Below are 11,594 nucleotides of genomic sequence, written 5' to 3' on the forward strand. Positions count from 1 at the left end.
GATTTAATCAGTAGACTCATCACATTGCATAAGGCATCAATTCCGTTTTTCAGATTCCGAAACAAGGGTCTGTCATCTGAGTTGAATGCGGTGCTGCGAGAATGAAAGTTCTAGTTTAATATAAATAACTAATAATGAATAATTAGGAGACAACGAAGACGTTATACTTATGCGCTGCGTTCCTAAAGGACAAAGGAGGGACGGCTAAAGACAATGATGATGTTCTATGAACGAAGTTCCTTACAACATTTAGAGAAAGAAAGTCACAGTTTTGTCCGAAAGGCGATGCATTGATAGCGGTAGCTAACAACTACATGAAGTAAGGTTTGTTTTTATACCGACCGTATAAATGGCAGTAAACAATGACTTACTGATTAAATTGACAAGCACGATGTCACGCGCCGCACAGACAATCATGAACAAATCTCACTTGATGACCGCGAACACTCACTGTCACGGTGCTGGCGTGATGAAGAGTGCCGGCATCAGCAAGCGAACGCTTCGGCCTGCCTTTCGCTTCAACGCGTGTTCGGCACTTGAGATTACGCGACCTCAAACAGTGGGCACGCGGGAAGACAGCGCACGTGAAGCAACCAGCCATCTCGGCTCTTCAAACATTTGCACCCGCATTACATTACTTCCAAGATGGGGCGCATGGTTCGCGCACGCGTTCATCAGCCGCGCGGACAGCCATGCGCAGCCACCGCCGGGGCAGAGGAGGAGACTCACTACCTGCCCCCCACTCTAGCACGCGTTCCAACGCGTGACCTCGAACATTTGCCACGCGAGATGAACCAGTCACCATCCTTCTAGGCGCACCCTCGCACCCGCCGTGGTTGCTCAGCGGCTATGGTGTTGGGCTGCTGAGCACGAGGTCGCGGGATCGAATCCCGGCCACGGCGGCCGCATTTCGATGGGGGCGAAATGCGAAAACACCCGTGCACTTAGATTTAGGTGCACGTTAAAGAACCCCAGCCGTGCCTCATAATCAGAAAGCGGTTTTGGCACGTAAAAAACTCATAATTAATTAGGCGCACCCTCGCACACTTTCCCTCGCACTCACACTAAGCAGCGAAAAGGCGCGATCTTATCGCACTTCAACTTTGTACGGAACGTCACTGCGACACCGATGGTGAAAAATGGCCTGGTGTATCCATAGAATTGCTATCGCAAGAAAATGGCCAGAAAATTCCGTCTCGTACATACGTTTCCACCAAGGCAACGCTCCTCTTCAAGCGTTAGCTTACCAACGCTCCATGACAAGCGCTAACCTGCAACTGTGTGCGCTTGTTAAAACATCAAGAAGCAACTAGTCCAGCGAAACGTTCTGTTAACCTGTTTTCTCTCTTTCCTTTGTCAGGTAACCAGGACTCATGCGTTGGTTGTAGATACTGCAACTCGCGGAGCCCTTCTTTGACACTTTGCCTTTCCGATCTCCCGTATTAGACCAAAGAGCCATTCCCTGCCTAATAAATAAATAAATGACAGCGTGTAAGTCGTGAGTAATGTGAAAGAGAACACGGATTTCGTTTTTTTGACCGTTAACTCGCGATGCGCGGATGCGAACCTGACATGTGAGTATGGAGCAAATAGCTTTCTCACTGAACACGTCGTCGCGTGTAACATCGACCGCTTGAATAGAAATGCGCGTATCTCCTTTCGCATTGTCCACGGATGGCAGGCTGCCTTATATTCGTAGCTGACCATCATAGCTGTGAACAATGGGCGTAAACAAGTCTGATTAGCACACATCGGCTCGTATTTTTTGGCTCGCCACACAGCACGCACCAACATATTGTACAAGGTGTCCCATGATTTAGCCAGAGTTTTAAAATATGCAAATGCCACGTAGCGGGACAGAACAAATGTAATGTTGTTTTCTGTCGCTTGCAGATACTCAAACTATCTTTTTCATTCCGCCTAACTAGATAATTAGTCTTATTTAATTAATGAACTCAAATATTATAATTAGATGAAAAGTGTCATGAGAAAGTTGTAGAGCGACATGAAAAACGCCCGATACAGCTTTCTGTTGCTCAATACGTGCTACATAAAAGTGTTTTTCCGAGCGTGAAAGAAGCCCGCAAATGCACGCAAAATTTCCGTGCGAGTGGCCGCTCGAGGCACTTTGCGTGTATTCGCGGGCTTGTTTATGTATGTTTACTTTTGTGTAGCGTATCGAGCAACAGAAAGCTGTATGGGGAGTTTTTCATGTTGCCCTACAATTTTGTCATCGACACTTTTCGTCTAATTATAATATTTGAGAAGATTATTAATTAATTAAGACTATAATTATTTATTTAAGCGGAATGCCAAAAATACTCTGAGCATCTCCAAGCGACGCAAACATTACCTTTCTTCTGTCCAGCTGCGTGGCATTTGCATATATTTAAACTCCGGCTAACGTTAGCTGGGACACCCCAGAGCGAAAAAAAAAAAAAAAGTGGCCGAGGAATGCGATACTCACTAATGCGAAATTTGAGCGCAGCTGTATACGTGTTCTTATTTCGCGATATATTTGCTGGCGCGGACAACCTGTCTCGTGCAGCACCTTGCAAACGGAGCGAAGTGTGGCGCGACTGCTTCGATAATTGGGAGATCGCAAGAGGCGGCACGTCACTGTCGCGTGGGCGCGATTCAAAGCAGCCGCCGCAAACAGACCTCAGCTAAAGCAGCGCTTTGTTTTCATATATGGTATCGGTGGCGTTATCGGTGAACACACGAAGCGCGCTACTCTGGCGCCATCTCGTATCCACGTCGCCGCAAAGCCCGCCTGGCGCGACACTACGCTTTTCTTCTCACGCTTTCGCCATACCCTCCTCCTCCGCTTTCCTCCTCGCGCTCTCTTCGCTATCGCCATCTTTCATCCGCGCTCTGCATTCGCTCTTTCATCCTTCGCTGTGCTTGTTCGGTCGGTTACAAGGACGCCGAGGGACGGCGCTGACGCCGGCGCTCGCCGCCGGAAGGGATGCCTAGGAGTGGCGCTGTAATAGTTGTTTGTTTCTTCCATTAAATTCATTCGTCTGGCTCTCCCATTTGCTTTTTCTTTATCGAAAAAGAAAAGAAAAGTCAGACAAATAGCCAACAACAGAAGGCAGCCACAAGCACTGCGGGGGAGGTCTTGCGCAGGCACCGTCACATCTGCTTAGGCGCATGGACCCAGATATCGGGAAGGGTTAGCTTCGGCGGGCACAGTTAGACACGTGAGCCTTTAGGTTAGGCGTCGGGGGCGACTTCTCCAGCGAAGAGCTAGGTGGCCTTTTTCTTTGCATGGATATGCAGCCTCTGCGCATGCGTTTTGAGCACACAAGCGCGGAGTGCTGGATGTGGCGAGGAGATGTTAAAACAAAGGGGAAAAAAAAGGTAAGTGCTGCAAATACTGAAGGCAAGTGACGTCTTCGACCTCGGATGCACATCTGGGGGACGTCTCTCCATCAGATAGGAGGCCTGCCCTTAGAGCGCAACCGAGACCCGCATCGTAAGAATCACAGCGCGTTCGATCGTAAACTTTAAAAAATGGGAGCATCGATCGTGCGGGCCAGTGAAAAAGAGGATAGGGCCTGTCTTCTCATTGGATGCACAACGTTCCACTTACGGCACAAGAACTGTCCAGCGTTGGCCATGGTCGCCATCAGTAGCGCCGAAGCGATGAACAGTGCTGCCTTCATGATGTTCTTGCGTTGTACGAGAGCACAAAATAAACGTAAAGCGTGCTTTGGTCGACGGCGGACTCTGCTGTGGGCATCGCTAGTGCACCGGTCCTTTCTTTATATATATGCTGCTCCAAGAAAGAAGACGCGACGGAGGAAGGTCGCCGCTGCTTTCTCTTCCAGTTCGCAGCTTTGTTATTTTTTCCCCTTTCCTTCCAAGTCTTTTTTTGTCTCCGCTACTGCCTGGCGAGTGAGACATTGGAGGTGGAAGAGTGTCAAGCTCTCCTGGTCAAAAAGAGCGCAGCCGCTGAGGAGGCGTGTGGCGAGGGGGCGACGAAGTCTGATTATTGTGCAGGGGCAAACTGGCCGCGAACGCGCGCATGTACACACTTTATTAAGCAGGCGAGGAGAGCTGAAACAGGCCCATAAAAGCGTGGGTAGAACAACACACATGCGAGATCTTAGGAAGATGCCAGTGCGCTGCTGTTGCTGTACACGCTTGACCGCTTCCAATAAACTGCTAGAGGAAACTCTCTCACCAGTGGGCTTATGCGCGCGCACATACACACACATGCGCGCGTTCGTGCGCTTACGCGGCGCGACCATCGTTCTGATTTATTTGCGTAACTGTCGCTTACCTAATACCTCGCTCACGAATGTGACGTCCGCTTATGTACGCAAGGCCGCATTAAATTCTCTATCACTCGTCCTTTCTTTCTTTCCCTTCTTTTTCTGCGCGACCAACCGGTGCCAGCGGAGTGTGAGCGGAGCGAAGGGGAAACACTGAAGGGGTTGACATTACGAACCCATTGTATCGTTTCCTTCTCTATCACCGCTACGCCTATTTTTGATTCCCGCCGGTCGAGCTGCCTGTTACGAACGCATCGCTCCCGCACAGCGGTTTCGTATTTTCGCGCATGAAGAAATCGCGGCTAGTGGCGAACGTCACGCAGTCATGTGTAATGGGGGCGTGTTTCTCGTGAGCTACAATTTATTTCTTTTTTCTTTTCATTCGTTTGTTTTACCGGGCCTATATAATTGTTCCAAACTGAGTAAAGACTTGCCTGCTTGGATCACGTCGTGGCGAATCCCAGCGTATTATACACGGCGTTCTCAGAACACGAACGCGCTTCTGAAGGAAGCCGCAGCACGAAGAGCTAGGCGGGAAATCCGCATGTGCTCGTGCACGCCATGCTTAGGTGGCGTGTCGCATTCCTTTCAAGGGCCACGTGACGGAAACGAACGTATACAAAGACGCCTTCATTTCGCGTTCTTGGGCGATCGCGATGGTGCTCCGTCGGATTCGCTCTGATAGAGCAAACTCTGCTAAGATGTAGAAACGATTCGCTGGCGTACACCCAGCTGCGCATGTTTACGGAACGCGTGATCCACCGTGAGAGAAATGCAGGAAAGGAGGGAATGATAAACCCTCCTCAATCTAAGCGCATCATCTAAGCAGACAGCCGTGCTTCTCATGGCGTTCCTGGCCGGAGGTACAGAGCGCGCAGAGAAGGAAATGCGCGCGCAGGATTGTCGTCCGTCGAAAGTATACGGCTTAGAAGGCGGTATTTTAACGGTGCATAAATAAGGGATCCAGAGCCGTGGTTGCGTAGACAGAGGCGGGCTGCTCCGTCATGGCAAGCCCAAGCCCATTCCGCACTGTAAAATAACATACACCCTTTTTACTTCAGAGGGTGTCGCTTATTTTACAGTGTGAGTCCAAGCACTTTGCTCCGCAAAATTTAGCTCACGGGCATGACTGCGAACTGCGCGCCTTGGTTGCGTATCCAATTAAGGAACAGACAACGAGGACGAACAATAGAAAATGTAGCAATACAAGCGCCGGTAGTCTAGCAACTGTGGGTTTGCAACAGTACTTTCGGCGAAAACGAGAAAGAGAGGGAGAACAAATATGCGAAAACGGGCATTTCGTCGAACGCTTTGTTTGTTTTTCATTACCTTCTCATTTCTCTCTTTCCCACCTTCTCTTTCATTACCGTTCTTGAAATAAAACCTTCGTGGCAAGTCTCCGCTTGCGTCATTCGCTTCTCTTCGTCCTCGTGTTTTCGCGCTGGTTATTAATATTACTTTTTTTTTCGTTCATTCATTCTCTTTTTAGAAACGTACGCTTTGAACTGTAGTTTCCTTTTTCCATGCCGGAAACCCCGCAGGCACGCAAACAACTAATTCGCTTGCACAAGCTCGTCCAATTTGGATGGCCGTGAAACGCGAAGCGCGTTTGCATACGTAAACGCGAGGCGCTGTACTTCAAGAACGGGTTTTCGCGTTCAAGCTATCAACAGCTGCCGGTTCTGGGCGTTTATCCAAGGTAGAACGTCGCACTTTTTTGCGTTCGCAATCGGCCATATATGGAAGTGCCAGCCATGCTTAAAACAGCGGCGGGCAGCCATCGCTGTATAAGGTCGACTTGCTGCGCCGGCGAGAAGTGACAGTGCCGAGCCGCGAGGGATGTCAGCCGCTATTGAGCCATCCTCGCAGCGTGTACGCGTGTACTTTATCTTTTTGTTCTCAGTAATTTCCCCCTGCTCTAAAGCTATGAGTCATGCAAATTGGCAACGCGATCAGCTTCCTCGTCGTTGATGTCGCTTATCTCCTATGCGTGATCGAAGTGGAGAAGGCAATGGCTTGGCGCCATGTTTATTCATCACTAATGGGAATCAATTCATTCCGCGCGGGTAATTGGGCCGTCTACTTATTTGCTAAGGGGTGGGGGGGGACACTCACAAAAAAAGTGATGCAACTAACAGGCTCGCTAGCACATCATATATATATATATATATATAACCGAACGCATACTATTCAGAAGGACTGAAATACGAGCCAGTTGGTACATAGTTGAAGGAAAAAACCAGTCACAATACACACAGGACAAGAGGAGAGGTTCACACCACAACGACTGGTGGAGTGGTGTGAACCTCTCCTCTTGTCCTTTGTGTTTTGTGACTGTTTTTTTTTTTTCCTTCAACGCATACTATTCGCAATAGCCTATAGTAACTCAGACAATTTTTTGTTTTCCCCGTAACTCACTAATTGATTAAGTTTATTACCCAAATTTTTAATTATTGGCTGAGGACCCCAAGTATGATACGCAGATTTCTAGAGCCACCTTCAGAAACCACCGATCGAGTTGTTTCCTTTACGATACGTCTCACGTAGTCCTTTTTTCCGGTTTGCAAAGAAAGCCCGCGAAATATGAAAAAAAAAAGCCACGTGACGGAGCGCTTGCGCAGTGGTATCGTGCTGCTCTCAAGCTTGCGTTCAGTGAACAAGGTCGGCTCCCGTCGGATGACGGCGAAAATGCATGCTGCTGGCCGAGCGCTGCCGATGAGATAAATAACGCCCTGCCGCTTCCTCGTCGCCAGTCACCATGCCAGTCACGATGCAGCCGGCATCGTGACTGGCATGGTGACTGTATCGCCACGTATCTCGAAGCCCCGTGGTGATAGTAAACTTTGTTCGATTAACATATATTGTTCTTACTGTTTCTATAGATTTAGTAACATGTTCTTAAACGTTTGCGGTATCTTGTGTTTAGTTGATCACGTGTGACCATATCGGTGCTAACTGCGGTGCTACATGGCAAGCCTTTTGCGCATACATAGGCCGGTTTCGGGGCAAATAAAACCAGTTGTTAGTCAGCGCTTGTGTTGTGGTTTGTGTTTCTTTGTCTCTGTCCCAGTCGTGCTGCAGCTTTTGAATAGCCATGAACCAACTCGCCCAAATCAAAGTTTTAGTGCAATTATTGCACGAAAGGAAACCGAGGAGAGTTCTTTTTTTTTTCCTTTTGGTTAACATTCTTGATGAAAGTTAGCCTGTTTGTCTTCGCGAAACGAAGAGATATGAGAATGAAAGGCAGGGTGGTTAGCCAGAGTGAGTTGCGGCTTGTTAAGGCCTAGTAGAGGAAGGGTTAAATGGATTGGAAGAAATGAAGAGACGAGACAAATAAAAACAGAAAGGAAAAGAAAATGTGCGCGCATATGCGAGGAAGTGCGCAACAACTCTTACGACCTGCCACGCAGTTTTCAAATTCTCAAAGAGCGCAACAACGCAATGAAGTTGCAGCGTTCCGGAATCCCTTCCCCCCCGTCAAGGGGCGATTGTCCACTCGGTCTAGCGCGGCCAGGTAGAGCTTTGTTTTTGTTTTTTGCATGCTGTCACGAGGACAGTCATCAAGACGATGCCCGATTGTCCCCTCACTGCCGCAGACGTCACAAGTCGGGCTGTCGACCATTTCAAAGCGGAACGAATGAGCATTAGTTGAATGCCATGCCGAGTCACAGGCGGCACAAAAGTATTCCTTTAGCTACAGGTATCCAAGGCGGAAAAAGAAATACCCTATAGATTATACAGATTACACTGGCAACTTCAACGCACAGACTTTCGGCTGTGGCTGCGGGCTCAGCGCATATAACCTGTGTGTGTTGCTTTGTTCGCAGGAAAGTGCCTTTTTTTTTACCTCCTAAGGGTGCTGCTTGCACACGGGCAAAATTGTCTTTTAAGTTGTTGTTTTTTTCTTTCGCATTAGCGGATGTACCTTATGCACTATCCTCTATAGAATATTATTTTCGTACGCAAATTAACAGGATCTTTCGCAGCTGACAGACGGGAAGAGCTTGATGATCACCGTAATCAGTATAGTGGCATGGTTGCGATGCTATACGGGTAGGGAACGCCACAGTCTTTTGCGGGCGGTTTTTCTCGGCTCTCTACGCTACCTTCTCAAACTTATCGCCTTGTTACTCCGGAACACGTTTTCTCCATGTGATCACTTGCTTCCTGAGAACAAAAACATGCCGGAGCAAATATTCGCAACAGGATCAGGCATGTGCCTGCTGCTGCAAAAATCTGGAGACGACTCAACATATCGTAAGGGAATGCCAAGATATTCACACAGCAAGAACCGTAGGGAACATATTCACCCTTAAGGAGCGCTGGGATTCGAAGCGGATGGAAGCATTAACGGGTCAGCAGTCGAGATAAAGAGACGTTCTAGTATTGGTGAAAAAAAAGCAGAGAAGAGATTGATAGAACTGGAGTCGTTGCAGACATAGATAACTGTAAAATATGCAGATATATAGAGGTTTAAACGAAGAAACGAAGATAATAACAAGGAGGAGATGGGCAATATGCTAGACTACAATACATTAAATGAGATCTGATTAGCTGGAGCAGGCTAGGTGACTATTCGTCGCCGCCCGCTTTGAAGGCGATGCCAATAGAAACCGTCATGATTACCATCGTTATGGAAGTGGGGCGCTTCGAGAGAACGGCAACTGTTTCACACGCATACATAAATATAAAACAAACAAAAAATTGCTCACTATTTGTTTCTATACAATGCTGCCGTACGCCAGGAAGCGCTTTTAAACTTTTATTTACTGGTTATAAGTTATCGAAGCGATTCATATCACAATGTTTGTTAGACACCCCTAATGTTGACGAAGTGTACCGTGAGTTAAAAGCAGAATTTTTTTCGGAGCGAAATTTATGTTCGGAAGTGCGTAGAGAGCCAGTCTGGAAAAGGACAGTATATGGGTTGTGGGGAAATCACCTTAAGGTCAAACTGGGGGCCACGTGACACTGGAACGTTCTCCACCGCATCCGCCCCGCGAGCAACTGGTTGCCAGATACTGATTTGAACCAACTAAAGGGTATTGTTGTTCACTCTCGGGTGGTTATATACTTTTCATTTGTGTTTGTCGACGCGATTTGCTTGAGGCATCGCCGCTATTGACGTACGCGTAGAACTATGCATGCCGCAGAGATTGATGCATGCCCTATCCACATCGTCGCTGTGGAGGTGCGGTCATCGATAGTGGACAACTATAGCTGCCCATGTATGCGATGCATGCAGTATTCCATGTGTTAGCTTACGGCCAGCGCAGATTCTGCCGTTGGGATATATAGTGCCGCAGCTCTTTCGCAGGTGGGCTGCCTCTTGTAACCGATTCGGTGAATTGTCCTGTGGCGTTGTTGCAAATGACGCGGACAGCTGCCGCGCTTGCCCGAATATTAGGGCGAACTAGCGAAATGAGAACTCGATGAAGGAAGCGCTATTTTACTGACTGATGAAGAGGAGGCTTTCCTCACTTCCTATTTAGTAAAGCCATCACTTTACCGGCGTAGCCTTGAGACGCAACAATACGATCAATGATGCGCATCGGAGTTGCGGGGATCGAGCTTCAGCATTAAAAAAAGAAAAAAGAAAGAAAAAGCGCTGATTGTAGCACTGATTGTCTCTGCGGATCTCTCACTTATGGAAAACTTCCTGGAAGCCCACTTCTCCAGGCATGTCGAAAAATTCTTGCTGTTTTTGCTGAACCTTTTCGATAGCCTGAATCTTGTCGATGGTTGTCGAAACCCTTGAACTTGCTCTACAGCTTTGTGATCAGGAAAATTTCGCAGGAGGCAAATCCGGTCGGATAGGATGCATTGATTGATATATCAGTGACTCGGTCCCTGATCAAAAAAAGAAACTTACCATTCCCAAGTGTTTTATGAGGGAGTGTGCTATGGTTGAGCGCGCATCGCCGCTTCACCAAATTTTCTTTTTTCGCCTGTTCCCGCAGCCTGCGGGAACGGGCGATAGCGCTCGGCCTCTTGTTCACGCATGCTTTCCGGCACTGCTCGGTCGTATAGGCTTTCACGTCATCAAACCCGCAGTCCCTATGCGGTCCGTGCCGTCAGATGGGGACTGGGGTCGAGATTATGTACACTTGCTCTGAACTCGGTTGCGATAGTAAACAAAAGAAATCTGGTATACTGACAAGCTCAAAACTCAAACTAAGTGGCGTTTATCATCAGGAAGCACCACGCCTTAGTGCATGAGGGGCTCCGGAATAATTTGGACCACTTGGGATCCTTTAACGTGCACCTAAATCTAGGTTCCGTCCCCATCGACATGCGGCCGCCATGGCAAATATCGAATCCGCGACCCCGTGCTCAGAGGTAGAACGCCGTACTCACTGAGCCACCGTGGCGGGTGCTCTGGGGCTGTCCGCGCTCAGTACAAATTCGTTGATTAGCTGTGGATGACCGCAGCACGATGCGACTCAGCAGAATAAGTAACGAAGCTCACTTGTTATGCCAGCTCGGTGCTGAGACTCATGCTTCGTTTTGTCGCGGTGCTGGAGAACTAAACCCGGAAGTCTAGATCGTACAATGGTGGTATTATTTGATTTCCCGCCCAACAGTTTGCCGAAGCTGGTAAACGTGTATGTACACTACAACGTACACAAGTTCATGCTGCTAATAGCGTCTTCGTGCCTTCGAGAGAGACGGAGAGCGAGAGAGAGAAAGGCAAAGGAAAGACATGGATGTCAACAGAGATTAGCTCCGGTTGGCTACCTTGTACCGGGAGAGGGCAAAAGAGATGCGATAGGTGAGAGAGATAGAAAGGATTAAAAAAAAAGAACGCAAAAAAAAAAAACTTCACACTTCGCGTAAGCGGCTGTCCACGCCACTGCGGTGCCTGCAAACATTTCTGCTTCAACCTTCCGTTTTAGGCCCCGAGATCTAAGGGAACAGTCACTGCAAGAAAGAAAAAGAGTGACAGAAAAGAGGACACAGCCTGCTGACCACACCTTAACTGCCTAGGCTGACACCTGAACATCGGTCAGCATGTGTTGGGACGGAGGAGAAAGGACGGAAATATGACAGTGATATGAAGGAAAAGAGCGCTCGGAGCTGCTGCAGCTCTGCAGGCATAAACTGCTCTGCGAACGCTAAACACGATCAGTATACGAGCGTGTTCCTGTAGGAACGCAGAAAGCCACAAATACCGCTGCGCCTCTACCTCGCACATACCTTATGCACACCGTGAATACTTACCGATCAATGAAGTCAGCCAGACTCCAACGTGCCTGTTATCTCGTACGCGGGCGGATTCACCTGGCTAAAGTTCAACAACGTAGCTGTTTTGGC

The sequence above is a fragment of the Dermacentor andersoni genome, chromosome 1 (genome assembly GCF_023375885.2).
Source record: "Dermacentor andersoni chromosome 1, qqDerAnde1_hic_scaffold, whole genome shotgun sequence".
NCBI lineage: Eukaryota > Metazoa > Arthropoda > Arachnida > Ixodida > Ixodidae > Dermacentor > Dermacentor andersoni.